The sequence below is a fragment of the Aotus nancymaae genome, unplaced genomic scaffold, assembly GCF_030222135.1.
Source record: "Aotus nancymaae isolate 86718 unplaced genomic scaffold, 86718_ANA_hifiasm-v0.15.2.pri h1tg000008l, whole genome shotgun sequence".
NCBI classification, from domain to species: domain Eukaryota; kingdom Metazoa; phylum Chordata; class Mammalia; order Primates; family Aotidae; genus Aotus; species Aotus nancymaae.
In genome coordinates, this window is record NW_026988419.1 from 7,154,804 (window position 1) to 7,168,692 (window position 13,889).

The 13,889-nt window shown below is 42.1% G+C and overlaps 1 protein-coding gene and 1 non-coding gene across 2 annotated transcripts in view; one reads left to right on the plus strand and one right to left on the minus strand.

The window, feature by feature from the left end:
- Positions 1-13,889, minus strand: part of RHBDD1 (rhomboid domain containing 1) — a 159,576-nt gene that overhangs the window by 19,257 nt on the left and 126,430 nt on the right. The gene's annotated exons all lie outside the window — the stretch shown is intronic.
- On the plus strand, positions 11,059-11,192 carry LOC135273743 (small nucleolar RNA SNORA48). Its single transcript, XR_010341553.1, has one exon. It is a non-coding gene; the product is annotated as a small nucleolar RNA SNORA48 (small nucleolar RNA).

The following is a 13,889-nucleotide window of genomic DNA, read 5'->3' on the forward strand; positions in this document are numbered from 1 at the left end:
GTGTTCCCTGATCACCCCCAATGAGGGTCCTTTGCCCTAAGCTCTCACAGGGTCCCCTCTCTTCAAAGTGCATGATGCCACGGTTCGTGATTATTTGTGAATCTGATCATTCTGACAGTGTGCATTCTCACTGGGTTGTGAGCTCCATGGGGGCAAGGATAGTGAGGGCTTGTGTCCACATTCTATCCCCGGGGATGAATAAATAAATGAACAAATGCAGGAACGGAAGGAGATGTAGACTGCTAAGTATTGTCTTCATTAAACAGATGGAAAGACTGAGGCTCAAGGTAGGTAGGCAGTTTCCTAAGGTCTCGTGCCAGAAAACGGTATGGCCCATATGTCCAGGGGTCAGATGCAAGCCCAGTGCTCTTCGTACTCCACCAGATTGCTTTGGACACCAGCACACACATCTTTCCCTTTACCATCCAACCTTTCCTCACTCCAACTAGTAGCTTGGCAAAAGCTCAGAGAATTTTTTTTTAATGAGGGGGCTAGGAGGCTATAGGAAGGGGGTTGTAATTGGTATATGCAGAAAGAAGAAATTGCAAATTGTACATTTGAATTTAAAAAAGATGATCATGAAAAAGCACCAAATATGTTGCTGTTTAGACCAAGTGTAACAGTGTTCTAGAATTGTTTCTATGGATCTGAAGACAGTAGATTAAGGGCAACTGACTTGGCAAAAGGCCTAGACCTGTTTTCCGATAATTATCTCAGAGTAGAAAAAATCAGGGCAGTAAAAGCTCCAGTGAGGACACTACACCAACATGACTGATCTAAATGGAACATACTTCTATGACTCATTTACAGCTTTAAATACTACAGAGAAAAGAATGTATAAAACATGCCCAAACAGCCTCTTTTTGATGTGGCGAACTCTTTTAAAACCACATTGTTCAAATTTATGTTAAAAGGCAAACTCTTCATGTTTACAGTGGTACTATTGGAGGAACTCAATATGAAAGTACAACTGTTAAACTTCAAAGACAAGACTTACAACCTTAGAACAATAGGGCAATTCCCAGTGTGAATTTACGAGGTGCGAAACCTCAAAAGATTTCTTCAATTAGCAATGAAGACTCTTGACATATTTGCAGCCTGATATAAGGGCTGCTCTTTATATAATTTGGGGTGTATCAGAACTTTTCCTTACTTTTATTTACCTCGGATGACAACTATTATGCTTCTCCCTGTGCAGCGTTTGATCCTGCTAATTACGCTACAGGGCCAGGATAGTGTTTCATGGTTCACCATTGCTCCTGGGGCAGGCTGCAAATTATACATAATGCACTGCATTGTAATTGCTGCATTGTGAACTTCGCTCGCCTTTCCAACACAAAATACCGACATCTAAGTTGTTTTATTATAAAAAACCATAAGGGATTCTTTTGGATTACAAACATCTGAAGACATAACATTCCCATGAATTCCAGCCGGCTATTTTGGACACTTAGGGGGGCAGACAGGGCTGAAGAGCAAAGCAAATACACTTCATATTCTTGTTTACAGAAAAAAAGGAGGCAGCAGTCATGAAGGCAAGACTGTGTTAAATGCAAAAACTAAAGGGACGGGGAGCTCATGAAGGGGAGACACAAACTCTGAACTGGGAAACCAGAGACGCAAGACGCCCAGCCATGCTCCTTGACTTCTCTGGGCCTCAAGTTCCTCATTTCCAAAACAAAGGCACAGAAACAAATGATCACGAAGATCTGTTTTCCATGAACACAGGCGCTCAGGAAAGCAGTGGCTTGTTTCTGAGTCCCACCTGTGAGGCCAGCCTATCCCAGTCTGGAGGGCGAACCAGGAACCCGAGTCTTGTGCCAGACAAGAGGCCTCTGCCATCCATCACCCTGCTTGTTTGGGGCCTCTAAGAAAAAGATGATGGCTCCTTCAACAGGAAGAGGGGGTCAAAATAAATGAAGCCTCCATTTTATATATAAAATGCCATCAGGTGGGGGAAAATATCAGAACAGTATTGTGGTCACTGAAATTTACCACTGCCCTTGTCCCTCAGGGCCAAGAGGCCTTACTCCAGACACCTACCCCATAAGTACCTTGTGCTTGCAGCATTTAGAAGCCACACCCAGGCCCTGATAAGGTACTCCTAACCCTCCCTTCTCTCCTCCCCTCAAAATGAGACAGTAGTCTGATGTGTGAAGTTAGAATGGGGTCTCTTCGTCCTTTGAGTGTTCTAGACGAGCTTAAGGTAGCGTAGCACTGCACAGAACTGTGTGCATTCTGCATCAGTGTACAGAGGTGAGTCTCCGACACAGTGAAGATGAGATGGTCAAAGAAGAGGAAAAGGCAGGGGCAGGTTTTGAGGTAAGGAGGTGTGGGTGAGGCTCACACATTTTGATAATTTACAACAAATTGTTACTATATTAGGATACTGCTCCTTCTATGTTGCTGCATGTCAAAGCAGCTGAAGCAGACATTTTGACTTGGACTTGGGAAGTCACTGAGGAGACATCCTCATTTCTCTTTGTCTAGTGGTGTCTCCAGAGGGGTGGGCATATCCAAGATCTAGTATGACCACGGGACGCGGACAAAATGACAGAGGACTTAAGTGATGATGGACAAAAGTTCCACACCTGGTCTGCCCCAGAAGCCCTGCTGGGCTGCTAAGTTTGGGCTGGTCTTGAGGGAAGAGCAGGCCATGCTCTTATACCTTCCAAATGTCGCTGGTACCAAAAACGGGGCACTGTACCTCTGTTCCAATCCATACAGCACACAGTCTCCAAACCAAACAGTCAGGACTTGTGACCAGATGCTAATGGGGGCAGGAGACCCGACTATTTTCAACTGGAACCACTAGTGTGACTGTTCCCTTGTATTTTCTCTGTTGCTCAGATCTAGAGACAGAACAACACCCAGGCCCACTTGTATTACTTAATTACTTGTATTACTCCTGCAGCCAAATGCACTCATCAGAGCCCTCAGAGGGACAAGGAAATCTTGCTTGCTTTCTATTGGTGACAATGAAATCTTGCTTTTGTGTATTATGTCTTTTCAAATATTTTCTAAATGATACATAGTTCCTAAGCATCATTATAATTTTTAATATGTCAGTACACGGGGTGATACTTAAGGAGTTTATGTATGGATCATTGTCAAACATTTCCTTGGAATTTTTGACAATGATCCATACACAAACTACTTAAGGATTTATTTTCCTTCATTTTGTTTTTATTATACCATGTTTGCTTAATTTACAGAAAGCAGAAAATAAGCTGGGTCTTGTTTTGATCCAAACTTTGACGTCTTAAAGGTTATACACAGTATTTGTTAAAAAGAACATTAAAAAATACCTTTTTAGAAGCCTCTATAAGAAAGAAAATACAAAGTTTAACCCCAAAACTTTCCTCTCTGCTAGGTCTGCAAACTACTGCTACAGTTTTAAAGAGACTTTTTGTTGTTTAAACTATACATCCAAGAAAATCTAAAAAAAATTAAAGAAACGTGCATAAAATTGATTGCATAGCAGAACATGAACATTTCTTACTGCAAACGGTAAAGAAATGAAAGTTAGAAATACCATCAAATATACAAAGGTTCTAGAATCAATCCTTTAAACACATTCCACAAATAGTATTTAAAATCCATCGTTTTATTCTTTACAGGCAATCCTAGATTACGAAAACCAACATTGAAAAAAAGTAATCCTCTAAGAGGAATCGTTTCCTTTTAGATTGTTTCCTAACAGATTTTAAAGAATTCCTTCTTCATGTAGAAATACATGTATTTCCCTGCACTGGACAATAGTTTGACATTATCTTTAAATTCAAGCAGATTCCCTTGTTCTACATCAAACTGACTCTTTCATTAGGAAGACTAACAAGGTTTTCTATAATATGGGTAGGACAGGCCTGGCTTATTACCCCAGGGGGAAATAAGAAAGGATGAGAAAAATCAAGAAGTTGCTCCCTCTAGGAGGGGGCTCTCCCTTCACCCCAAGACCATTCTGAGGAAAGCAAACTGTCATTGAGTTCAGGCCTCTCTCACCTTCAACTTTATTGAGGTATAATGGACAAATAAAATTGTATAAGTTTAAGGTATACAACGTGATGATTTTACATATGTATTTATGGATGTGTCTATGTGTGTGTGTATAGTGAAATGAGTGCCACAATCAAGTTAGTTACCTCAGGGGCATCTATTCCATGTTTTCTACATGGTCTTGTTATGAAGAGTTTCTCTTTATTCTCATTTATCATTCTGGCACCATATTAAATTTTTTTTTTTTTTTTTGAGATGGAGAATCGCAGTGTTGCCTGGGCTGGAGTGCAGTGGCACCATCTCAGCTCACTGCAACCTCTGCCTACCAGATTCAAGCAATTCTTCTGCCTCAACCTCCTGAGTAGCTGAGATTACAAGTGCCAGCCACCATGCCCAGCTATTTTTTTGTATTTTTAGTGGATACGGGGTTTCACTATGTTGGCCAGGCTGGTCTTGAATGCCTGACCTTGTGATCCACCCACCTCAGCCTCCCAAAGTGCTGGGATTACAGGCGTGAGCCACCACGCCCAGCCACCATGTTAAATCTTGTGAGGCCCTATGACAGCTCAGAACTGAAATATTTTATGTTAGAAACGGAACTGCCAACTAAATGGCAGGAAGGTGGTTTTAAAAACGTAATTTCCTTGCTACCAGCCAGAGTCCCAATTCTCACCACAGACCATGGAGTCACTGCTGCTGATTCATGTGTGGCCATCAGAGCAGCAGAACCCGGCCTTGTCTGTGCCATGGGAGCACAGCCTGGAAGAAATACATGGCCTGAAAATGGTAATGGGAGCACCAAGGTCTCCAGGATGTGTCTGAGCCCTGCCTTGGTGAGGTACCTGAAAAGAGTGATCTCCGATTATATTAACCACACCATGAGTACTATACGGAGCAAGACTCTCAGACTGCAGGGGGATCCACTCTGCTTCTGGGTGCAGGACACTAATGAGGATCCTGGTGCCTGGAAATCTATGCAAATCACTTCCACAGGTACATTCCCATTTATTTTTCAGCCAAATTGGAAGAATCTAATAACTAGATGTCTCTTTTGTACACCCTTGTTCAATGAAAAAATGACCCTAAAGTAGTCAACACCTTGACACTCAGGACTCAAGAAAGCAACACCCATGCAACACTCTGGGGTCAAGTTCCCTCTTCAGCTGAACCACTCCACATTCTATGCACAGGGCATAGAAGACTCAGAATGGCAATTATTTCCTTAAAGTGTTATATCAAGTGCTGTGTAAAAAGGAATCGTAGATGAGACAAATGCTGGTCATCTGTCAAGACCTGAGAAACTAGGTAAGGAGGCAAGCACGTGGAAAGGCGGTGAGGGACTCCGGGTCTTTCCCCACAAAACCCTCAAGCTCGTCGCAGAGAGGCAGCTACTCTGCTACCAAGGAGCCCATGTGAACGAAAAGGAGACTCCCAGGAGTGGGCCGCTGAGAGGATGGGCAGCTAGGAGGATGAACAGGCAGAATTACAATTCTAACAGAGTTGTCTTATTCATGGGCTCTGGGGTTGTTCTAACACTCACAGAAATGCTGCAAGAAAAATATGATCTACTTCACTTCTGCCAGTGAAGGAGGCAGGTCAAGGCTCTTCTCATTTGCTTTTCACTCGCTCAGACAATAACAATGATAACAAAATGCTTGGTGCTTCCAAGAATGAACATCTCCCTCTGCTTACTCGTGATCTAACTTACCTTTGTCTTTGGAAGAAAACAATTCAAACATAAAATGTTAGAGAGGTCCTTGCTGAAGGGGACTGAGCAGAGAAGAGAGTGAATATTACATCTAGGAATAATTTTATGAAATACTCCTAAGGCAGTAGAGCTTTGCTCTTGATCACTCTTAGAATGGGTGTGGTTGGGTAAATGGTGAAGCGAATGCGGAAGCAGAGTGGAAAGGGGAATAGGAAAACATCGGCTTCGCAGCTTTCTTAGAGAGTGAGGCCAGACATCTCCCCCAGGCACCCACTTCGTGCTCACCAGCATCTCTAGCACAGGAAAATGTCTCACACAATTTTTTTGAGTAATTACTTCCTAAACTTGATGCCAGGCAAATCTCATTCTTTCTCTGGGGAGGATATACTTTGACATTCCTGCTATAAATTAGATAGTTTAGATGAGCTTAGAAGATCATTTAAAGACAACCGACATTATATAGTTTTGTACACACACACACACACACACACACATACACACTGCAAAAAGGAAATACTGAAAGTGAACAAGAATCCCGAGGCTGAATCTCAGCGAGGAACTTCTGTGAGGAAGGATGGCAGTCAGAGGGTACAACACAAACTCAGGAAGCGCTCTGCGTCTCTACTTTGAAGTCCAGGCCCACCAAGAAATTAAAACATAAATATAGAAAATCCTATAGCAGTGGGGGGAACCTGAAGTTTCACATGCCCATTTTTTATTTTTTTGCTACAGCCTCCCTTCCTTTAACTTTAGTTGATAAATGGAGGGATTCAGTCTTCTGAATACACATGGGAACTTGTGTATCTACCTATAACCCAACCCCAAACTGACAAAAACCAAAACCGTTTCAAATAGACTTCACGAAAGGCACTCTCAAAGAGCAAGAGCTTGACTGAGTGTGAGCAGAGAGCCCCTGGACTCAAGAGGCAAGTCTGTGCTGTTCACTGCCGTGTCACTATCACAGGTGTCCACTGATTATTTGCTGAATGACTGACTCAATTATCATAGATGCAGGGCGAGTTCCACCATTTCCAACTCACGGACCAGGAAGCAGCACTGCCGGGTTCTGAGTGTGGCCCACGTCTACCCTGGTGCCATCTAGTGACCCTGGGAGACCAGATGAACCGGCTGGAGCAGCCTTCCCACGCCCACTCATATGGGCAGACCCCCTCTTCCAGGGGGCACAGCAGAGCTGAGAAAGAGGATAACTTTGCTCTTTAGATAATCCCCGTCTCTCTCTTTCCTCCTCTCATTTAGCACCTTTGTGTTTCTTTCTTAAGAAGTGTTTTTTTTTTTCCAACAATGATTGACTGGCTAAAGAAAATGTGGCACATATACACCATAGATTATGCAGCCATAAAAAAGAATGAGATCATGTCCTTTGCAGGGACATGAATGAAACTGGAAGCTACTCTTCTCAGCAAATTAACACAGGAACAGAAAACCAAACACTGCATGTTCTCACTCATAAGTGGGAGTTGAACAATGAGAACACATGGACACAGTGAGGGGAACAGTGCACACCAGGGCCTGTTAGAGGTTGGGGGGCAAGAGGAGGCAGAGCATTAGGACAAATAGCTAATGTATGCGGGGCTTAAAATCTAGATGATGGGTTGATAGGTGCAGCAAATCACCATGGCACATGTGTACCTATGTAACAAACCTGCACATTCTGCACATGTATCCCAGAACTTAAAGTAAAAAAAAAAAAAAAAAGTGGGTATTCTCTCTAGTTTTCCATTATGTTCAGTAAGTTCCTTGCCATCAAATTCTAGAGCTTTAAAGAAAGGCCACAAAAATTCACCTTTGGATTAAAAAAAAAATAAAGTCATATCTCACAACACACAAATCACATGAAAGTTAACTAAGAGCAAACATCTAGTATTCTAAAGAAAAAAAAAAACAAAAGAAACAACAGGCAAAAAACACCTCTCTGGTTTTGTCAAGAAACTTGTCTGAATATCTGAATATATTTTATTGCACTTTAGGTTCTGGGGTACATATGCAGAACATGAAGGATTGTTGTGTAAGTACATACATGGCAATGGGGTTTGCTGCCTCCATCCCCCTGTCACCTATATCTGGCAATTCTCCCCATGTGATCCCTCCCCAACCTCCCTACCCTCCACTGTCCCTCCCTACCCTCCACTGTCCCTCCCCTATTCCCCCACAATAGATCCCAGGGGGTGATGCTCCCCTCCCTGTGTCCATGTGTTTTCATTGTTTAACACCTGCCCGTGAGTGAGAACATGTGGTGTTTGATTTTCTGTTCTTGTGTCAGTTTGCTAAGAATGATGGTTTCCAGATTCATCCATGTCCCTACAAAGGACACGAACTCATCATTTTTTATGGTTGCATAGTATTCCATGGTGTATATGTGCCATATTTTCTTTGTTCAGTCTATCATCAATGGGCATTTGGGATGGTTCCAGGTCTTTGCTATTGTAAACAATGCCGCAATGAATGTCCATGTGCATGTGTCTTTATAACAGAATGATTTATAATCCTTAGGGTATATACCCAGTAGTGGGATTGCTGGGTCAAATGGAATTTCTATTTCTAGGTCCTTGAGGAATCGCCACACTGTTTTCCACAATGGTTGAACTAATTTACACTCCCACCAACAGTGTAAAAGTGTTCCTATTTCTCCACATTCTCTCCAGCATCTGTTGTCTCCAGATTTTTTAATGATCACCATTCTAACTGGTGTGAGATGGCATCTCAATGTGGTTTTGATTTCCATTTCTCTAATGCCCAATGATGATGAGTATTTTTTCATATGTTTCTTGGCCTCATATATGTCTTCTTTTCAAAAGTGGGCAAAGTACATGAATATTTGAATATTAATAGCCACATTTATCCCATATTTGCAAGGCAAAAAAATAAATTATAGCAACTAAACAGAGAGAAAAGAATGAATTATGACCTGAAAGTGGCTACTGCTACTTCATGAAGCTATCAATAGTCAAATAACCATGTCGTCTATTCTTTCTTGTGCCTTAGCTGTAACCGAGAAGAAAACTCTCTTGGAAAAAAAAAATGAGAAATTAGGAGGAATACACTTTGATACTCAGCTTGAAGATGCCCTTTCTGCTTCACTGTGATGGCAGTGCTAAGAAACGTGCCAGCAAATGGTTCAGACGTCCTTTGACACCAGGCTTCGCCACTTATTTGTATTTCACTTATTTGTTACTTCTTCTATTCCTCCTCCCACTCACTTGGACATTCACCAACAAATATTTTTTAAGCATTTGCCTCAGTTCTGCCACAGGTGTAAGGAGGGAAACAGGAGTGAATGTGAGCAAAAGGCGACTTCAGTCACTGTAGGGACAGCGCTCAAGGGACGGTGAGTTTTTCAAAGGCCTATGAAAATGTTCAAGACCTCAAAATAATTAGTTGGCTCCAAAATGAAAAGGAAACTATAAAATTAAAAGTAATAAACCTTTAACTATCTATGAAATGTACCATGTCAACTATTTGTAACTCAACTCGCATATATGATGATATATATTATAAATGGGATCTGTGGGACAGATGTAAGATTGCATATGTTTTAATACACTTGATATGGGGGCAGGGCTTTCAAAAGTAAAAGTCCGCCAAGGTCCTCAAATGTCCCCACATGATGGGCAGGACATCGGTCCTCTCCGAGGCACACACCAATCACCAAGATCGCCTGTGACATCCTGAAGAAAGTCACGTCCCTGAGCCTCAATTTCCTTATGAAAGCAAACAGAAACCATGGACCTCAAGGCAGTTTTGAGAACCAAATTTTAAAAAGTACACTGGAAAGCATTTCGTAAGCTCGCAGAGATGAAAAGTAAAAGCGTTAACTCCTTACATCTTTATTCCTCCAGGTGGTGAATGCCTCTCGCTATGTTTGATGCTACACACCTGTTACCGTGTAGCAGAAGAGAAACGAATCTCTACCACAGCCTAAAAATAAGGCTGCTTCAGTGCCCTCTGGCAGCCAACAGATGTTCACGATGGACAAATTCACACACAAACCAGGATGCTTCATGTACAGATAAAACTTGGTTCATATCATCAGATTCCAGACAAAGGTTAAAAGGGGGGAAAAGCTTATTTTAGTAGAAAATGAAACCATTTTTCAATTAGTGTCCGTTCTAAGCAGACACCACCTTCTATCTGCCCTAAGAATGAGAAGCTGGAGACTGCTCTTCAATTCAGTCTTACTTCTCTCTTTTGTTGACACTTTATGAAACACCTTAATTCTCCCAGCTAGCAACAATAGTAGGTAAAAGGGGAAAAGCCATTCAGTTCTGGAAAGAAAGGATCACGTAACACAGCACTGAAATAGATCCTAAGAGGCCATGTCGCTTTTCTCTTTTCCCTTTGCTTCTTCATGGATGCCCATTTGGGGAGTGGGGTGGGAGAGGGCTGGGGTGATGATGTGACCAGGTTAAAAGCAGACCAGGACATAAAATAAAAAATTAAGGAGTGAGAACAGTTATAAACTTCTGAAAATAGAAACTGACTGCTTCAAATGTGTTACTCGGCACCCTAGAGCCTCCTTCTGAGTTCAAGATTTCCTTTGTGCCTCACCACAGGATGTGTTAAGATGATATACAGTGTGTTTAAATAAAATGAGAAAATAAACCAAGAAAAATTTAGCATTATGAAGAATGAAAGTCTACTAAAAATACTCTAAAATGACTTCAAACATGAAGTCACATTTTAAAAATGACTTTTTAATGACTTAGGCATAAGTGACTCAAAAACATATGGATTAAATTTCCTTCAAAATGCATATGGTTTTAACAGCTGGGGGAGACTAGCTTGGTTTGTAGGACCCAGCTCTGAAAAGGAAAGGAGTATGTCTGACGGTACTCACGTTAGCATCGTTTTCTGGTGCTTTCTTTGGTGACGGAGTCAATTGGCTATAATGGCTATTACCTAAGAAACTTGGAACGGCTTACTTGGACATGGTTTAATTCCCTTTCCCTATTTAGGCAAAGTATTCAACATGTTTATAATAAATGACTCTCCCTCACCTCTAATATCTCAAGCATCAAAAACAGTTCTACTTCTGTATTAAAAGAAAAAAAAAGCGGAGCTGTCCTAGCCCAGAGCAAATGGCTATTGCCTCCTTGTGACAATTGGGCACAGACTATATTCAGGGATGTTTTTCATTCTTTGAGTCCATTAGGAACTAAGGTCAAGAGAATGTCACCATTTTTGTTTTTTTTTTTTTCCCCCTAAAAACACAAATTTTAGACAAAGCCTGCAACAATCTGGCTCTGTTTTACAGGCCAAGCCTTTGGTTTTCATCACACCAACCTCACTCTCACCAATGCTACTGTCACCACCTCTATGACTATAAAACACCTCAGTGTCCTGACCTGGGAAGAGTACCTTTTAGTTGGTGGTGCCCATCTCACATCAGCCAGAGGCAAAGCCACCCCTTGTTTATGCCTGCTTGGCTGCTGGCCTGTGCCCATGCCTGGTTCATGCCTTGGACACATGACCAGGCACTTGCCTGGTCAGCCTCCACAATTGCATAAGCACTTCCTTGTAATAGCTCTTAACCCATATTTTCACTGGTTTTGTCTCCTGATTGAACCTTAACTGATAAACCAGGTAATACCCGCTCTTTGTTCCCACAGTTTATGCAACTCTTACACCATTTCCAGCTTATTGCTGGTACTTTCACTTCTTTGTAGGTAGGCTCATGTCTCACATCTTTGTAAACCATACAGCACTAAATATTTGCTGCAAGAATCACATTATGTTATGCAAGAGTAGGACAGAGGGTGCTTCACCCTCCTGTGAGATACGTAAAACTCATACAAAATGCTCATGGAGAGAGAGCTATAGCTAGCAAGAGAGAGTCATGGCCTTAGAAGGAATTTTACTGAGGAAATATTACTGTCACCTACCAACAGGCTACACGGTTTCTCTTCACTGTACAGGACAGTCCTGTGTATGCAGCGTATTTGATATTCCCGGGCCCCTGGCACTGAATGACTATTATATCCCCTTTACCCTGACTCCTATCATTTCAACAACTCAAAAGCCCTCTCACACACATATTTGCAAATGCCTCCTGGGGGTATGGATACACTACACCCATCTCTAGTTAAGAATTAACTTCTTTCCATTGCAACAATTAAAGTTTATGAAACTATAGAGAGAAAAATTACTACAATGACTTGTACAAGTTGCAGAATTATGGATCAGAAAAATGGAATTCTACTAACAGGTTATTATGAATGCAAAAAGCCATCACATGCATAAAGTTACAGGTGGGATGAGAATTCTTAACTTCAGATATTTTATTCAGGCTAATTTATATAATCTCTTTATTAATTCAACAAGTACTTAACAGCCCTCCCATGAGGAAGACACAGTTTGTTACCAGATCATGGGAAAAAAGCTAGGCAGATTTTCATGAAGTATGGAGGGTACATTTGGAATATCCTGACTTGAAATAAGTGTTATGAGGGATTTATGGAATTTACTCTCGGGATCTGGGGCCACCTCACAAAGAGGCGGTCTATCTTCTACAACAGGTTCTCAGATGATTTCCAGGCCTGCATCACAGCATCATTAGGGAATCTGTTAGAAAAGCAAATTTTCAGACCCCCTCCCAGAACTACTAAATCAGGAACTCTGAGAGTGGGAAATAGCAATGGTTCTCAAATTTTAATGTACAACAGAATCACCTGCAGAGCTTATTAAAACACAGAATCCTGGGTCTCACTCCCAAAGCTTCTGGTGCAGCAGATCTCCCATGCTCCCAACCACCCCAACCCACCCCACTTCCATCTCTGCCAAAAAAATAAGACAAAAAATAAAAAGGCTGTGGTGGTCTATGCCTGTCATCCTGGCTATTCAGAAGGTTGAGTTGGGAGGACTGCCTGAGCCCAGGAGTTTGAAGTCAGGGTCCAAAAATTTGCATTTCTAACAAGCTTCCAGGCAACACTTTTAGAATCAAGGCTCCAGATCTGCACTGATACAACAGACACCAGGCACACACAGCTATTTGAATTTATATAAATTAAAATTATATATAGCTAAAAACTCAATTCCCCAGTTGTACTGAGTTGTACTTATTTCTACATCCTCACCTCCTGCTATCCGTTTATAACTACATTCCACATGCTCAGCACTTGTGGCTAGTGGCTACCATAATGGACAATGAAAACGCACAGCACGTCCGTTACTGCAGATACTTCTACTGAATTGTGTTGCTTTTGAGCTACTCAGGAGGCCCCTAGGAGAATCCCTTTTGTATGGTTAGGTACTGCAGGCAGAGAAAACTGATATCAAAGATGAGCCTCACGGTGAGACGTGCAAGGACAGATGGTCCGAATTGCAGCATTGCTTGTGATTACCCTGCTTCTCACCTGGGCAATTCTCCACGGCTCCAAGATGAGCGGCATCAAGGATCTATTTATTTAACACTAGTTAACTACCCTCCTAAATGATGCTGGAAAAGGCAGCACTTTATCGAGAAGATCATATGGTTTTTGCTTTATGTAGCGAATCACATTTATTGATTTGCTTATGTTGAAACGACCTTATTTCCCAGGAATGATGCAAAATGTGTCCAGAAGCTGACCTCTTAACACTTCCTCCACTGCTACTACCAAGAGAGCCACAGTCCTCTCTTGTCTGGATTACTGCAATGGACTCCTAACTGGCTTTCCTCTTTTATCCTTGCTGCTTGCATCAGTTTCCTAGGGTTGCTATACCAAATTATCGCAACCTGAATTCCTTAAAACAACAGAACTTCATTCTCTCACAGTTTTGGAAGCCAGAATTCTGACATCAAGGTTGCTGGCAGGGTTGGTTCCTTCTGGAGGCTCTGCAGAGAACCCCTCCATGCCTCTAGCCCAGCTTGGGTGGTGCCGGCCGTCCTTGGTGTTCTTTGGCTTGTGACTGCTCTCCCATCTGTCTTCAAATGGCTCATTCATCTGTGTCTGCTTTCTCCATTTCGGTCTCTTATCAGGACACCTGTCCCTAACCCAGCATGATCTCATCTTGAGATCTTTACCTTAATTACCTACAAAGGCTGGGCGTGGTGGCTCACACCTGTAATCCAAGCACTTTGGAGGCCAAGGCGGGCGGATCACCTGAGGTCGGGAGTTCAAGACCAGCCTGACCAACATGGTGACACCCGTCTTAAAAAAAAAAAAAGAAAAAAATTGCCTGCAAAGAC